Here is a 15,675-nt window from a genome sequence, read left to right as displayed (position 1 = left end):
AAAATAAGGGATTTAGGTAGAATTGAGATTTTTTGTAAATCTGAGAATTAGACCTCAAATTAAGGTCGGATTTCGAAACTAATCACATAATCGGGTTCGGGGGTGAATGGATAATTGGGTTTTGGTCCAAATCTCGGGTTTTGAACAAGCGAGTCCGGAGTTGACTTTTGTTGACTTTTTGGAAAAAGTGTAAAGATCTTAACTTTATCTATTATAATTGATTTCCCTAGCATTATTTGATGATATGGAGTCGGTTTTGGTTAGATTCAATTAGTTTGGAGGCGAATTTTAGAGGAAAGGCCCCGGTTGAACTTTGATTTGCTTCGGAGCGAGGTAAGTATTGGGTCTAACCTTGACTTGAGGGAATTAGGAACCCTTGAACTTCAAAATAATTATTTTCATGCTTTCCCGTATTTCATTAATTATATTATTCTATGTCTTAACTGTTACATACTTTAATTGCTTTCTATGTCGTAACTTGTTACTTGTCATTAATTGCTCTTGTATTGAAATATTCGTTTCTTCCATGATTCCATGATTAATTGCTACTTGCCTTAATTGTCTTACTTGTACACTTTAACTGTCATATATTTGGCTTGTCTTGTTGCTTTGTATTAATTATAGCATTCCTTGATTTGGTACGGGGTTCCTTTTGTGCTTTGCTTCATATTCTTTAATCGTAGAGATTTCTTGTGAATTGAGTTGTTGGATTGATTATATTTATTGAATTTGTTTATGGATCGGGTTGCACGTCGCAACGGTTGTAATATGGTAGAATAAGGGAGGATTTGATATTGATATGATAGGATCGGGTTGCACGCCGCAACAAATTTTATATGTGATTTTGATATTGATATAGTGAAATAAGGGAGGATTATTATATTGATTATGATAATTTGGTGGGATCGGGTTATGTGCCACAATAGATTGTACATGTTATTCTTGATATTGATATGGTGAAATAAGGGAGGATTGTGTTTGTACAATGGGATTGGGTTGCGCGCCGCAACGGATTGTGTGTGTTGTACTCATTGTTGTATTGTGTTAACTTTCAGTATTTTCATATGAGATTCTGAGAACTGATATTTCTAGATTCACTAATTTCGAGGATTGAGTTTTTTTTCATTAGTTAACTGCTTTGTCGTCATTTCCTATTTTCCTTTCCTATTGTTATTATTATTATATGTCGTACATGTTATTGTAAGTGACCCGCTTTAGCCTCGTCACTACTTCTTCGAGGTTAGGCTCGACACTTACAGAGTACATGGGGTCGATTGTACTCATACTACACTCTGCACTTCTTGTGCAGATTTTGGAGTCAGTCCTAGCGGCGGTTAGTAGATTGCTCGGATTCGGTGCTTGACAGAGACTTGAGGTACATTGCACGACGTTCACATCTCTGAAGTCTCCCTCTATATTACTCTAGTTGTTTATTTCGTTTCCGGCAGTTGGGCTTTCATTTAGACTCTTATCTGTAGTACTTTAGTCGCTCGTGTACTTGTGATACCGGTTCTGGGACTGTATCTAGATATCGTTGTTGTTTTGGTTTACTTGCTCTATTTCAGTTTTATTCAGTTTCTTGGTTATCATTTAATTTGATTTGTTAAAATGTTTAAAAACTATTTCTAATGTCGGCTTGCCTAGTAAGTAAAATATTAGGCGCCATCACGATCCCACGGGTGGGAATCCTGGATCGTGACAAAATTGCATTCATGAATTGCAACTTTTAAATCGCACTCATATATTGCGATGTATGAATCACTATCGTATATTGCGCCTTATGAATCACATTCTTTAAATCTTTTGGGAAAAAGTTCTTTCCTAGAAAGTGTCGCTCATATTACTTCACTCTCCTTTCTCTCTCTACTACTTTCTTCTTCGTTCAGAGTCACTGTTTCTCTCTCTATTATCAAGTAAACCAATTGTCGAAACACAAATAGATCCACCCATGAGGAACTGAATTAATTAAATTTTGATTAGACCCACTAAACAGATATGATTTGGTTAAAGAAAATAATGTTATAGTTAGTAGTATTGATCCCCTAACTTGGTTCAAAGACCTGAGCTTAAGCAGCTCTGATGCCAAGTTTCAAATTTTAGCGGAGGTAAACATACGTCGTAATATTTTTTCTTATTCCTCCAAGTTTTGATGGACAAAGTTATTCATTGCCTGTGCTCTGGTGGGATGTAGCAAGTATATGTAGTAAGATTAGTTATGGTATACATAAGCTGACCCCAACACTATAATTATATTAAAGGAGTAAATGATAAATAATATGTATAAAGCTTGCGCAGATGCAATAAAATGATCCTAAATAAAGAGTGTACATTTTTTGCATTATGTTCTTTTCGTCCTGTCTTTTTTGCTTACTTCTTTCTTGTTTTGGAATATATAATATTTAATTTATTATTTTCTTCTGAATCTTTTGAAATTACCAGATATGTTAATGGTCTGCATTGATTTTTGCTCAGCTCTTGAAATCTGTTCTACAAATAGGTTTTGCATGATTTCAATGCCTAGTAAATCGAAATAAGATCTAAAAGTAGTACTTGCATATTGGGCTAAGCTATAGTTAATGCAAAATTACCGTATAAGACACATTCATCAATTGCGACAATAAATTTGCGTCAAGAAAATATAATCGAGATCGAAAAATATTGCAACAATCGTAGTATTTGATTTTAAATGGTTTGAGTATTACGATCTCTATGAATTCTCTGATTCTTCTTTCCAGTAGTAGATAAATTCAAGGGCCTTTGATCTTGATCTTGAATCTATATTTGTTGTCACGAGATGATCTTGAATTCAACTAGCACGAACTTTGATTTGAACTCGTACTCATTGAACGTTGATTTATTCTTCGTTCTTGAGCTTGAACTTGATTTCTTAGACTTGAACTTGATTGCTTGAGGCTTGAAACTTGTGGAGGAATTTGCAGCGTTTGATCCACGAGCACTTTCTTGCTTCTTGTTATAACTTCTGGTATCTTTTCTCGCTTATGAAGACCTCTATTTATAGTTGTGAGTGGGAAGAGTTATGATAAGAGTAAATTCTTTTCGACTAATCAAATTGAAGTGTGACAAGACCACATTTGATTTGCCAGAATATGTCACTTGTCCATGTGGCATAATTTTATTGGTATTTTAATTTGACTTGGCATGCCTTGTCATTTTGACATGTGGCACGATCATATTGGTCTTCCGTCTAACTTGGCATGCAACATCATTTGACATATGGCACCAAACTAGGTCTCTACGAAGATGACATCTTGGGCCTAATCAAGTTGGTTCATCACTTGTAACTCAATTAAATGGATTAGCCCAATGGATTCGGGCTTATTTATTTAATCTATATATATTATACTAATATAACTAATCCAATTATATTAGCCCAATAATATTTATTTGAACTAATATATCTTGAATTTAAAATATAATTTTATGGACTTAAATCCAATAACATTTAAATGCCTATAAATGCTTCATACTTCAAGGCTTGTGGTATACATAATTTGAAGACTGAGCTTGAAGTATCACAACAAAACATTTGCTTTTTCTTTTCCCCTTTAGCTTAGTTTAAGATTAAAGAACATAGATCTCAAATACCAAGCTATTCTACTTAGTGCAGACTTTTTAAGGCACTTAAAATTGGACTATTAGTGAGCACATGTGATGTTTGACTATAATTATATATGTTTAGTGCATTACTTACGTTACATTTAGGTGCTTTAATGCTAAATTATATTATATGTGTGCTTAATTGAGTTTAATTTATGTGTAGGTATTTTGAAGATGAAATTGGAAGCGAACTAGAAATTTTATGTGTATTTTATAAACTACAAGAATGGATTCATGATTATTTAATTATTGGACAATGATTGAAGTTTAGTATTATAAAGGAAGACAAAAGAAAGACAATTGCAAATTAAAAAATAAAGGAAAAGAACGAGAAATTAAGGAATGCAAAATTTGGCAGCTAAGCACAAAGTGAATCAAACTCGGGCCGAAGTCAGGCGACGCGAGGCAATTTTCTTGCGTTTAAGCTCGCGTCGAGCAGTCGAGAGCGAGATGCTTTGCGTGTTCCGCGAGGCGATGCGTGGTCCGAGTTTCAAGCCTATTTTGTCTCATTTTTGGTTTTAGACTTGGTTATTTCGTCTAGGCTTTTTCCTACATCTATAAATAGTCTCTAAACACCATTTTTAGGGGAGATTGGACGAAGGGAGAGCACACAACCGTCGTGGAGGCCGAAATTCATCAGATTCCATCTTTGTTCCATCAAACTTAGTAATCTTTACGTTTCTTTGGATGAATTATTGTTTTGCTACCATGTCTATGTGGAGCTAAATTTTGCGTTCTTGGGTTGTGGTTGTCATGAATATTGAAGTTTATTAATTATATTACCGTTAATTCGAGTTATCGTCTTTGGTTGTTTCTCTAATTCCGTGCTTAATTGTTTGACCAACAGTTAAGTTCTATTTACTATCTACGCTATGCTTGGGAAAGCCGTGTTTAGATTAGAGTGAAATTAGAGAGAGCTTGTTTCTGAACCCGTGGCATGGGGAAAGATTTTGCGGTTAGGAAAGGAATATACCAAATAGTCTTGCTTAGTTGAATACCGTATTATATTCGTTCATGATAGATTCAAGACCATAGGAATATATGGTTGATATATTATGGATAAACAGATAGTATTGTGGGAACATGCTATTTATATAAACGATTCGGTCAACTAGCAATCATAGATAATGGGGATTAACATGTGTAATTACGAACCCAATAGGATTGACAAACCGACCACAACCCTGGAATCTTCATCTCCTTTGATCAAAATCCAACCACAATCGCTTGATCCTAGTTAATTTAGCTAATTAAGTGTTTAAATTTCGCAATAGTAGTTGTAATAGAAAAACTAAATTTTTGATTATCTTGGACAGTTAATTGATTTTAGTTTACTTAGTTAACGATTAATCTAAGTCTCCGTGGGTTCGACATCCGACTTTCGATTCACTTTATTACTTGACGGCCACGTATACTTGTGTGTACTTGGGGAACCAACAAATTTTTGGCGCAGTTGCCGGGGACTTAGTTCTTGATTGTTTATCTAAGTTAAGCTTTTAATTGATTTATGTTCGAATTTTTAATTTTTCTATTTAGTTATTTTTCTAGATTGGACTTTTACTTTTATCTTTACAGGTTTTGCTTATTTATTTTTTTTGTAAATATTTTTATTTTTATAATAATTTGATTTTTCTCTTAGTGTGTTCATGACATCTGGGGATGAAATATCCGGAGGTAAGGTGATTGATGAAAAGCCTTGGTTGACGAAAGACTTTTATGGCCCGTCTTTTTGGGCTTGTCATGACCTGAACTCTGGGAGGGCTGAATTTGAATATGGGAGTAAGGGTTGGTATTGGAACGGATATTCATGATTAAGAGAATAAGCGGAACGGCGTTATCTTCTAACAAAGTTGGTGAATGATTGGTCGAAGGAGAGAATTGATCTTGCACAAGAAATTGACAAGTTTGGCTTGGCTTTGCACAACTTGAATGTAGATTTGAGTACAAAGGTTGATGAGTTCAACGCCCAACAATTTAATTATAAGTTGTGTGAAACTGAAAAAAATCTTTTAGACCAAATTGAGGAGCTAAAACGAGAATACCAAACATTAGACCATATCTTTCTTGAGGATGCCAATGTTGAGAAGAGTGTTCTAGAGTCATGTGAGAAAGTACATAATGTTATATTTGAAGACTCTAGTGTGGGTACATATGAGGATGTAAATAGTGACGCAGTTCTAGAATTGGAACGCATTGGTCCTCATTCCATGCATTTTTCGACATTGTGTTTGGATGATGATATGAAAATTGAGTTATTCGAGCCTTTGTAAGAGCCAACGAACGAGGAACAATGTGCTTACATTTTGGAATTTATCGTGCCCGAGAGACATAATTACATACCTCATCTGAAAGCCTAGAAGTGTAGAATGCAAAATTGGTTACTTGGCCCAATTACATTTATCCCATCACCCCGCGCGAATAGCATAAAGCTTGAAGCGAAATTGAGGGCTCAATTCATAAGTTCGAGATGGAGACAAAAAGTGCTTTAAGTCGTGTCACGACGTTAAATCAGGCGCTTGTTGGGAGTCTACCCAGCTTTACTGCTTTCTTTTGTTTTTATTATTATTGTATTATTTTTGTAGTGTCTGTTTTTATTTTGTAGAATTATAAGCATATAAAGCAAAGCCATTGGAAGAGTGCAAAATCGAGCTAGATGGTGAGAACTAAGTGTGGGGTGCTCACACAAAGGACCATGCCTGGGGGAAGTCTGAGTATCTCGTGAGCCGTGATTGCTTCGGCCTTTAGCCTTTCAGAGAGTTTCTTGTCCACCCTCGTTATTGTTTTGCTTTATTTGTGTATTTGGGATATTACACTCGTTTAAGTGTGGGGTGGGAGAATTCCTCTAGATAATTAGTAGTAGTATGTTAGAAAAATGTTAACTTTTATTTTGATTTTAGCTTCTTATTTTTATTTTCGTAGTTGTGTAGTATTTTAGTATCTCCTAATTCTTTTTTTAAAATGTGGAAAAAAAAAGAAAAATATAAAAAAAGGTTAGAAAAATTAGACTTTTCCCGACGATGGATCTCCTAGACAGTTTTCTTGAGGGATTAAATTCTAAACAAAAATCCAAAAATATGTCTTTTAGTTTCCTTTAGGTAGTAAAAATCCTCCGTGGTTTTTCTTTATGCGTCGGTTCTTTTCCATGGGATGTAGTTTGAACCAGGTAGTAGTTTTTTTTCTTTTATTTTCTTTTATTTTTTGAGTAGGACTTAGGAAAAAGTGGAGGAAGAAATATGAGATTTTTAGGCGCCCTTGACTTGTTTCATAGTAGTATATTTAGGCTTTGGCGTGTGTAGTATCTTTCCTATGCGCTAAAATTGCTTATGATGCCTTGGTTATTTGGACAGCATGTTTTGTGACGCATATGTCTCATTTTCTTGACTTATGTTCACTTTGTGCTTAATGCTTAATATCTTGTGATTGCGTGAATACTTGCATTAGTTTGAGAGTCGTAATGAAACCGTCCTTAGTGAGTCATGTGCCATGTATGAAGTGAGATTTTTGTGTAGTCTATGTCATTGTACTTATGTCTAGAATTTGTCCCGTATGTGAGTCGAAGCGAATGTTTAGGTGAGGCTCGGTTTGAAAAATAATTTTAGGCATGCGAATGTTTAGGTGAGGCTCGGTTTGAAAAATAATTTTAGGCTTTCTTTGATCATTTCGAGCGTTATTGCTATCACAAATAAAATCTATCCCTAGTTAACTATTTTGAGCCTACAGACTTTTATTTGGCAGCCACATTACAAGCCTATACTTTTTTTATTCTTAATTGACGTTGTTTTGATCCTTTTACCTCTTAAAGCACTTTAATTGTGAGATGAGCGCTAAAAGAAGTAGGGGGAATTTGGGTGGCTTTTGAGTGGAACCAATAAAAAGAAGAAATGTGCACTTGTTTTGTAAAAGAATACACCACTGGTGGAAATTGCAAAAGAGAAAAAGAAATGTAGATGAATAAATATCTTATTTTTTTTCTAGAGGGGTGTAAATAACGATAGTGCTCAAAGAAAGAGGGAACATTGTTAGGGATGATTTTAGTTGTGAAATTAAATTTGGGATTGAAGAATTTTGCGCTTACAAATGATTATGTGATGTGTTTGCTTAGGAGGGTTAGCCACTATTCCTAAATATATCCTTCCCATACCTTAGCCCACATTACAACCATGAAAATGTCCTAATTGATTTTAGATCGAGTGATCTTACATTAGTAGAGATTTACATTAAGGGCAAGTATATAGTATCAATTGCATGCATGTGACTTCTTTTGTGAGAGTGAGTGATATTCTTTGATATATATGAGTCCTTAAAATATATTTGAGTATTTGATTTAAGTGCGTGGATTCAATTTACTCTTTTGTTCTTGTTGTGAGGGTACATGGTTTCATGAGGGATATCTAACGTTATTAGACTTCTCTAGGATGTTGGATGTTCAAGCCATGAGTGCATTGTGATGCTGAGTCGATTTTTAAGGCTATGATTGAGCATGTTGTCTTCGTTGTGAATATTTCTTTTGAAGAATGACATGAATTATGGTAAGTATGTGTATGATTGTATATGCTCTAGTTTAATTGTTGCTATCAACCATATGAATTGATGGTTGACTCGAGGAGGAGCAACATTTAAGTGTGGGGTAGTGATGTTTGGTTATAATTATATATATTTAGTGCATTACTTACCTTACATTTAGGCACTTTAATGCTAGCTTGTATTATATGTGTGCTTAATTGAGTTTATTTTATGCGTAGATATTTTAGAGATGAAATTGGAAGCGAACTAGTAATTTTATGTGTATTTTATACATTACAAGAATGGATTCATGATTATTTAATTATTGGACAATGATTGAAGTTTAGTATTATGAAAGAAGACAAAAGAAAGACAATTGCAAATTGAAAAAGAAAGGAAAAGAACGAGAAATTAAGGAATGCAAAATTTGGCAGCTAAGCACAAAGTGAATCAAACTCGGGCAGAAGTCAGGAGATGCGAGGCAATTTTCTCGTGTTTAAGCTTGCGTCGCGCAATCGAGAACGAGGTGCTTCGCGCGTTTCGCGAGGCGATACGTGGTCCGGGTTTCAAGCCTATTTTGTCTCCTTTTTGGTTTTAGATTTGGTTATTTCGTCTAGGCTTTTCCCCACATCTATAAAATAGTCTTTAAACACCATTTTAGGGGAGATTTGACGAAGGGAGAGCACAGAGCCGCCGTGGAGGCCGGAATTCATCCGATTCCATCTTTCTTTCATCAAACTTAGTAATCTTTATGTTTCTTTAGATGAATTGTTGTTTTGCTACCATATCTATGTGGAGCTAAACTTCGCGTTCTTGAGTTGTGATTGTCATGAATATTGAAGTTTATTAATTATATTACCGTTAATTCGAGTTATCGTCTTTGGTTGTCTCTCTAATTCTGTGCATAATTGCTTAATTGTTTGGCTAGCAGTCGAGTTTTATTTACTATCTATGCTATGCTTGGGAAAGCCGTGTTTAGATTAGAATGGAATTAGAGAGAGCTTGTTTCTGAACCCGTGGCACGGGGAAAGATTTCGCGGTTAGGATAGGAATATACCTAACAGTCTTGCTTAGTTGAATACCGTATCATATTCGTTCATGATAGATTCAAGACCATAGCAATATAGGGTTGATATAATATGGATAGGCGGATAGTATTGTAGGAACATGCTATTTATATAAATGATCTGGTTAACTAACAATCATAGATAATGGAGATTAACATGTGTAATTACGAACCCTATAGGATTAACAAACCGACCACAATCCTGGAATCTTCGTCTCCTTTGATTAAAATCCAATCACAATCGCTTGCTCCTAATTAATTTAGCTAATTACGTGTTTAAATTTTGCAATAGTAGTTGTAATAGAAAAATCAAACTTTTGATTATCTTGGTCATTTAATTGATTTTAGTTTACTTAGTTAACGATTAATATAATTCACTGTGTGTTTAACATCCGACTTTTGAGTCACTTTATTACTTGACGGCCACGTATACTTGCGTGTACTTGGGGAACCAACAACATCATTACTTTATTTCAAGTGCCATCACTAAAGCAATTTTGAATTCATCATATTGGCTATTGATAGTATTCCTCTTCGTCCTACTGTCATTCTCCAATCCCTATTATGAAAACACTTTTGAATCCAGTTAGGAGTCAAATAATCGTGTACCACATCGAACTCTAAAGGAGTCAACCATCGCTGTTTGACATCTATAAATAGTGCATGCTCTCATGTTTGTTGAGCATCAATTTGTAGTGATCCCAAGTTTCTCGAGTGCATATTTGACAAGTAAATTCTTTTCTTTTCTCTTACAAATTCGTCACCTTTTCATTGCCAGCATACCTGTGATGTAAAATTAATATCTTGCTGTAGAAAAGTTAAAATCATGGCCTGTTTGATTCTACAGAAGCTAAAATTTTTGTTCTAGTACATATCCAAAATTCAGAATTAGAATCTTCGCGGATCACCCTAGGTAAATTTTCGAAATCAGCCTTAATTTCTGTCATGCTAATATTTTTAGATTTGTGCGATTTCACCAAAAGTTTTATATCTTGATGTACGAATGCAGAATCACAAACTGTTTAATTTCTGAGAAATTAGAGATCAAGATATACTACATGTCCAAAATTAGGAGTTAAATACCTATTGGATCGTTTCAAATGATTTTTTGAAGTCGACTTTAAATTTTGATACGTCAACAGTTTTAGATTATCGCGGCTTCACCAAAACTTTTGTATCTTGATACTGGAATATCGGAATTGAAAACCGTTATCATTACTAGAAACTAGACTCAGAGTGATTCATTCTCACCAAAACTTATGGCCTGAATCATGCCGAATATTACTAGAAAATAGTTTGAATTCAATTTTTGAATTTGACATGCCTTGGCAGGTAACCAACTTTTTTGTACTTGTGTACTTTTTGCTGTCTTCTTTTTGTAGGCAATGAAGATATCTTCATCAACAATATTAGACGCATATAGATGAAAATATCTATGGCAACAAATAGAAGGATAAGTTTTCAATATCATATGAGAGGACAAATCCATGACAACATATAGAAGGACAAATCCATGACAACATATAGAAGGATCAAATCCATGAAGAGTCCAATTTAAGGTACAAAGGGATTTAAACGTTCACCTTGAGATTGGAACATTATTGTTCCTTTTAAGGAGAAATCCATAAAGAGGCCAACTTAAGGTACAAAGGGACTTCATCGTCCATTTTTAGATTGGAAAATTATAGTTCCCTTTTAGGATAAACCCGCGAAGAGGACAACTTAAGATGCAAATGGACTTAAACGTCCACCTAATATCGGAAAATTATAGTTCTTTTTAAGGACAAACTGGCGAAGAGGCCAGCTTAAGGTGCAAAGGGACTTAAACGCCCCCTTAAGATTGGAAAATTATAGTTTTGTTTTAGGACAAACCGGCGAAAATGCCAACTTAAAGTGCAAAGGTACTTCAATGTCCCCCTTAAGATTCGAAAATTATAGAGCCTTAACTTGAAGACTTGGTGGACTTGTAGACTTCAATTTGAAGACCGAAGAACTTGAAGATTTGGTAGACTTTAGCGCTTCAACTTGAAGAGCGTGGGCTTTTAAACGTCAACTTGAAGAATTGATAGACTTGAACACTTTAACTATGAGATTTAGAATGCTTAAATAATTCAACTTGAAGAACCACAAATTTGAGGACTTCAACTTGAAGACTTGGAGGCCTTGAATACTTCAATTTGAAGATTGGCATACTTGAATACTTCAACTTGAATACTTCAAATTGAAGGCATAACAGACAAGACGAATTCAACTTGACATAGCATTAAAGACTTCAACTTGAAGATTTGGCCTTCTACTAAGACTACATCCATCCACCACAGATGCCAATTTACTATGGAGGTTTGCTTCCCTTTAAATCATATGTGATCCAAGGTTCAACTGAGGAATGGCATTACATCCCTATTTCCAAGTACCTATTGCATGGAGTATATTCCTATCATATTCTATTTGAATAACGATTAGAGCAGTATGTATCTTTTGAACTTATGCGACTGAACTTAGAATGAAACTCTAAGCCTGTAATACCCCGAAAAATTTCGAAGTACTTAAGCGCTATTAAGAAAGTTGATGTGCGTTAATTATATTATTTTGTGTGCAAACGAGGACTATTAATATGATGGATATCAATTAGATATGATAATAAGTGTACGATGCATATTATACGTGGTGTGGGATCTAAGGTGAGCCCTAAGTCAAAGTCAAGTTGGAAATTTCATGATAAACTAAAGTTTCAAGTGGGTACGCACAAGAAACGACTTTGGACAAGCATATCTATATACATAAAAGGATATATATGATTTATTACCTATAAAATTAATTATCTTCGAGTCTAGTTTCTAACACTTCAAACCGTTTGTCATTTGGACACTCCTACAAGAAGTTATAACCAAATTACTAAAGTCTGACAGAATGCAATTCTGCGGCCAATTCTGCGACCGCAGAATCATTCTGCGGGCTGCAGAAGTGGTTATGGTCGCAGACCTGTCCTGTGAAGCCCATTCCTGGGCATGAGTTTTACGGTGCATTGTGTGACCCACATACCAATTGTGCAGTCCATTATGCGACCGCAGACCTGAGTTCGGAGGGTTAATTTTTTTATTTTCATAACCCGACCTCATTTTGATAAATAGCCCCTAGGGCTTATTTTGGGGTATTTTTCTGAGGGTTTTTGAGAGAGGTAAGATCATTTTAGAGAGCGAAGGAGGGAACCTAACATTATAATCATCCAATCTTACACCAATCTTCAAAAATCAAGGAATCCAATCACAAGATCTTCATCTAAGAGGTAAGATTCAAACTCCTAGACTGCAATTTCGAGTTTGGGGTAAAAGATGGGTGATTGAGAGTATTATTCTTGGGTGTAAAAGTATTATGCATATATGCTTGTACCAATAAGGTTTGTGAAAAGATTGTTGAGCTCAAATAAGTAAGGATTTGGCCGTAGAGTGAAGAAAATCTTGTAACCAAATGTGCACACCTAGTGTTTGATAAAATGCTCAAATGAGATGAAACTATGCATATCTCCCTAATTATGGTTCATTTGTTTTCATGTTTCTAAATAAATTGAAGTTGCTAGGATTTCCGAAACCTCATAGTAATGTAAGGAAGGCTCAAGAAAGATTGGAGCCGCCCGGAGGTCAATTCAAGTGAGAAAGCTATTTTGGAATATCGGCCTAACTTCAAAAAGGTAAGTATCTTGCCTAACCTTGAGTGGAGGAATTACCCCTTAGGCATTGAGTCTTATGTGGAAATTGTGTGATTGAAAACTATGTATGCGAGGTGACGAGTACATACTTGGTTTAAATGTGCAAATTATATCGATTGAAATTCGTAGACGCCCTTATGTATTAAATTGGAAAATTGTTGGAACTTAGTAAATCCTTGATTTGTCATGCCTCATTCCTTGTTTGTCGAGTTTGTATTGTATATGATAATTTGGTGTGACTTCCACTTGAATTTTTATGTGAATTCCGTGTGTTTGTTGATTTGATATTTCTTGAAATAATCACATTTTGGATTTTTCATCTGCAAATAATTAATTAAATAAGTGTAAATTGAGGCGTTTATATATTTATCTAAAATTTAGATTAAAGAAGGCGTTGTCCTATGATGAGTTATTTTCCCATCCTTGTGGTTATTTTTGAGATTTTATATACATTGTGTTGAGCCGCGGACTATCTATTGTGAAATTAATTGACTTTATTGTACCTTTGGAATGGTTGTGGCCTACGAGAAATTTGTAAATACGAGTTGATGATGTTGTGCTATTGTGCTAATATTCTGTGTGAATTATTGTGTGATATGGGTTACTGTTAAGCGGCGTATAAGGGTGGCATTCTATTGTTGACATTATGTGGGCATAAGAGTGGCATTTCGTTGTTGTTATGTATCTTGGGATATTGTCTGGGCGAAGTAATAAGGGAGGCTATTATAGGAGCGATAAGGGTGGCTATAGGACCGATAAGGGTGGCTATATGAGAGATAAGGGTGGCTATAGGATGATATGTGATGATGTGGGGTTATTGTATTGGTAATTTTTATGTAATGATGTTGGGTTATTGCGTTGGTAATTTGTATGTGATGTTGTGATTTTCCTTGTGTTTATTTTTATATCTTGCGCAACTTGTCTTGTTGTTTTAGTAAACTTGATAATAGTCTGATATATGTTGAAACTGTGGCTATTGCCGGGTGGATTATATTATTGGCACGTGAACTGTCCGTGTAGATGTAATATGAAATGCGAGCACGAGGTTCCGAAAAAATATGATTATTTTTTTTATTGGCACGTGAGTCATCTGTGCGATTTTGATAGAAACATGGGCATTGGGTGCCGTGAAAATAAGAAAGTGGGTTGAGACCCGTGTTACGAAAATATGAAAGTGGGCTGAGACCCGTATTTTATGATTATGAAATGAGGTGTCACATAGTGACTTTCATTTGAAAGAAATATATTCAAAATATATTTATTTGAAAGAATTATATTTTAAAGATATTTATTTGAAAGAAATATATTCGGAAGGTATTTATTCGAAAGAATTATATGTGAAAAATTTATATTTGATGGTCTTGTTTAATTGGTTGTACTTGTGTTCCTTATTCGTTTGAGTAATAATTATGGTATTCTTGTTGCCTTACTGTTTATATTACTGGTTGATTTTTGTTGTTATCACTGCTAGTTATTTTTCAGTACTATTGTATGCTGCTATATTGCACATGTTATTTGACTAGTGAGTATCTTGACTGTACCTCGTCACTACTCTACCGAGGTTAGTCTTGATACTTATTGGGTACCGACTGTGGTGTACTCATATTATACTTCTGTATATTTTTGTGCAGAGCCAGGTATTTGATTTCATTGATAACCAAGGGGTTAAGGCATCACAAAGATTCAAGGTAGAGCTGCTTGGTCGTCGTAGTCCCTTGGAGTATTTCTATTTTATTGTAATATCAACTCTTATTAGAACAATATTGTATATTCGATCCTTGAGATCATTACATATATTCAGCTAGAATTCGTGACTCAGTATTTCCAATCTTGGGAGGTTGTTATAATTGTTTCCGTTGTGGGTTTCGATTATCTATTTTATCAAAAACAAAATGGCTTGAAATGAAATTGAAATCGACTTACCTAGTCTTAGAGACTAAGTTCCATCACGACGCCTGAGGTGGGATTTTGGGTCGTGACAAGTTGGTATCAGAGCTCTAGGGTCATAGGTTCTACGAGTCATAAGCAACTTCAGTAGAGTCTTGTGGATCGGTACGGAGACATCTGTACTTATCTTTGAGAGGCTACAGAACTGTTACGAAATTTCCACTTCATTTATTCTTATCGTACGGAGTTTATTAAACTTGGAATTTGAGCCTTTGTATCTCTATTCTCTCACAGATGGTGAGGGCACGTGCTACCGAGTCAGCTGAGCAGACACCCCCGCATATTGCTAGGGCAGCAAGAGGCTGGGGCTGAGGAAGGGCACGTGCCATGACTAGAGCACCTGTCAGAGCAACAGTTGAGGGGCCGCCGATAGCTCCAGTTGGGGTACATGTACCAGAAGCACATGTTGTTACCCCTGGACTTCAGGAAACTTTAGCACAGTTCTTGAATATGTTTGGTACATTAACTCATGTGGGATTGATCCCTGTTGCACCAAATATTGCACATATTGGGGGAGTAACTCATAATCCTACCGCTCGTGCCTCAAAACAGTAGGTTCACATTGGTCAGGTTCTGGGTATAGTACCGGTATATCATGTTATTCTGGCCCAGCCTGAGGTCAGGCCAGAGGCATCAGAAGAAGAACAAAAGAGACTTGAGAGATTTAAGAGGTATAGTCCACCTACCTTCAGTGGCACAGCTACTGAGGATGCCCATGGATTTCTAGAAAAATGTCACCGTATTCTCTGCACCATGGGTATTGTGAAGGTGAGCGAAGTTACCTTTACTACATTTCAATTGTCAGGAGCAGCACATCGATAGTGGTAAGCTTATG

Source organism: Nicotiana tabacum, chromosome 15, assembly GCF_000715075.1.
Source record: "Nicotiana tabacum cultivar K326 chromosome 15, ASM71507v2, whole genome shotgun sequence".
Lineage (NCBI taxonomy): Eukaryota > Viridiplantae > Streptophyta > Magnoliopsida > Solanales > Solanaceae > Nicotiana > Nicotiana tabacum.
This window is presented reverse-complemented; position numbering follows the sequence as displayed.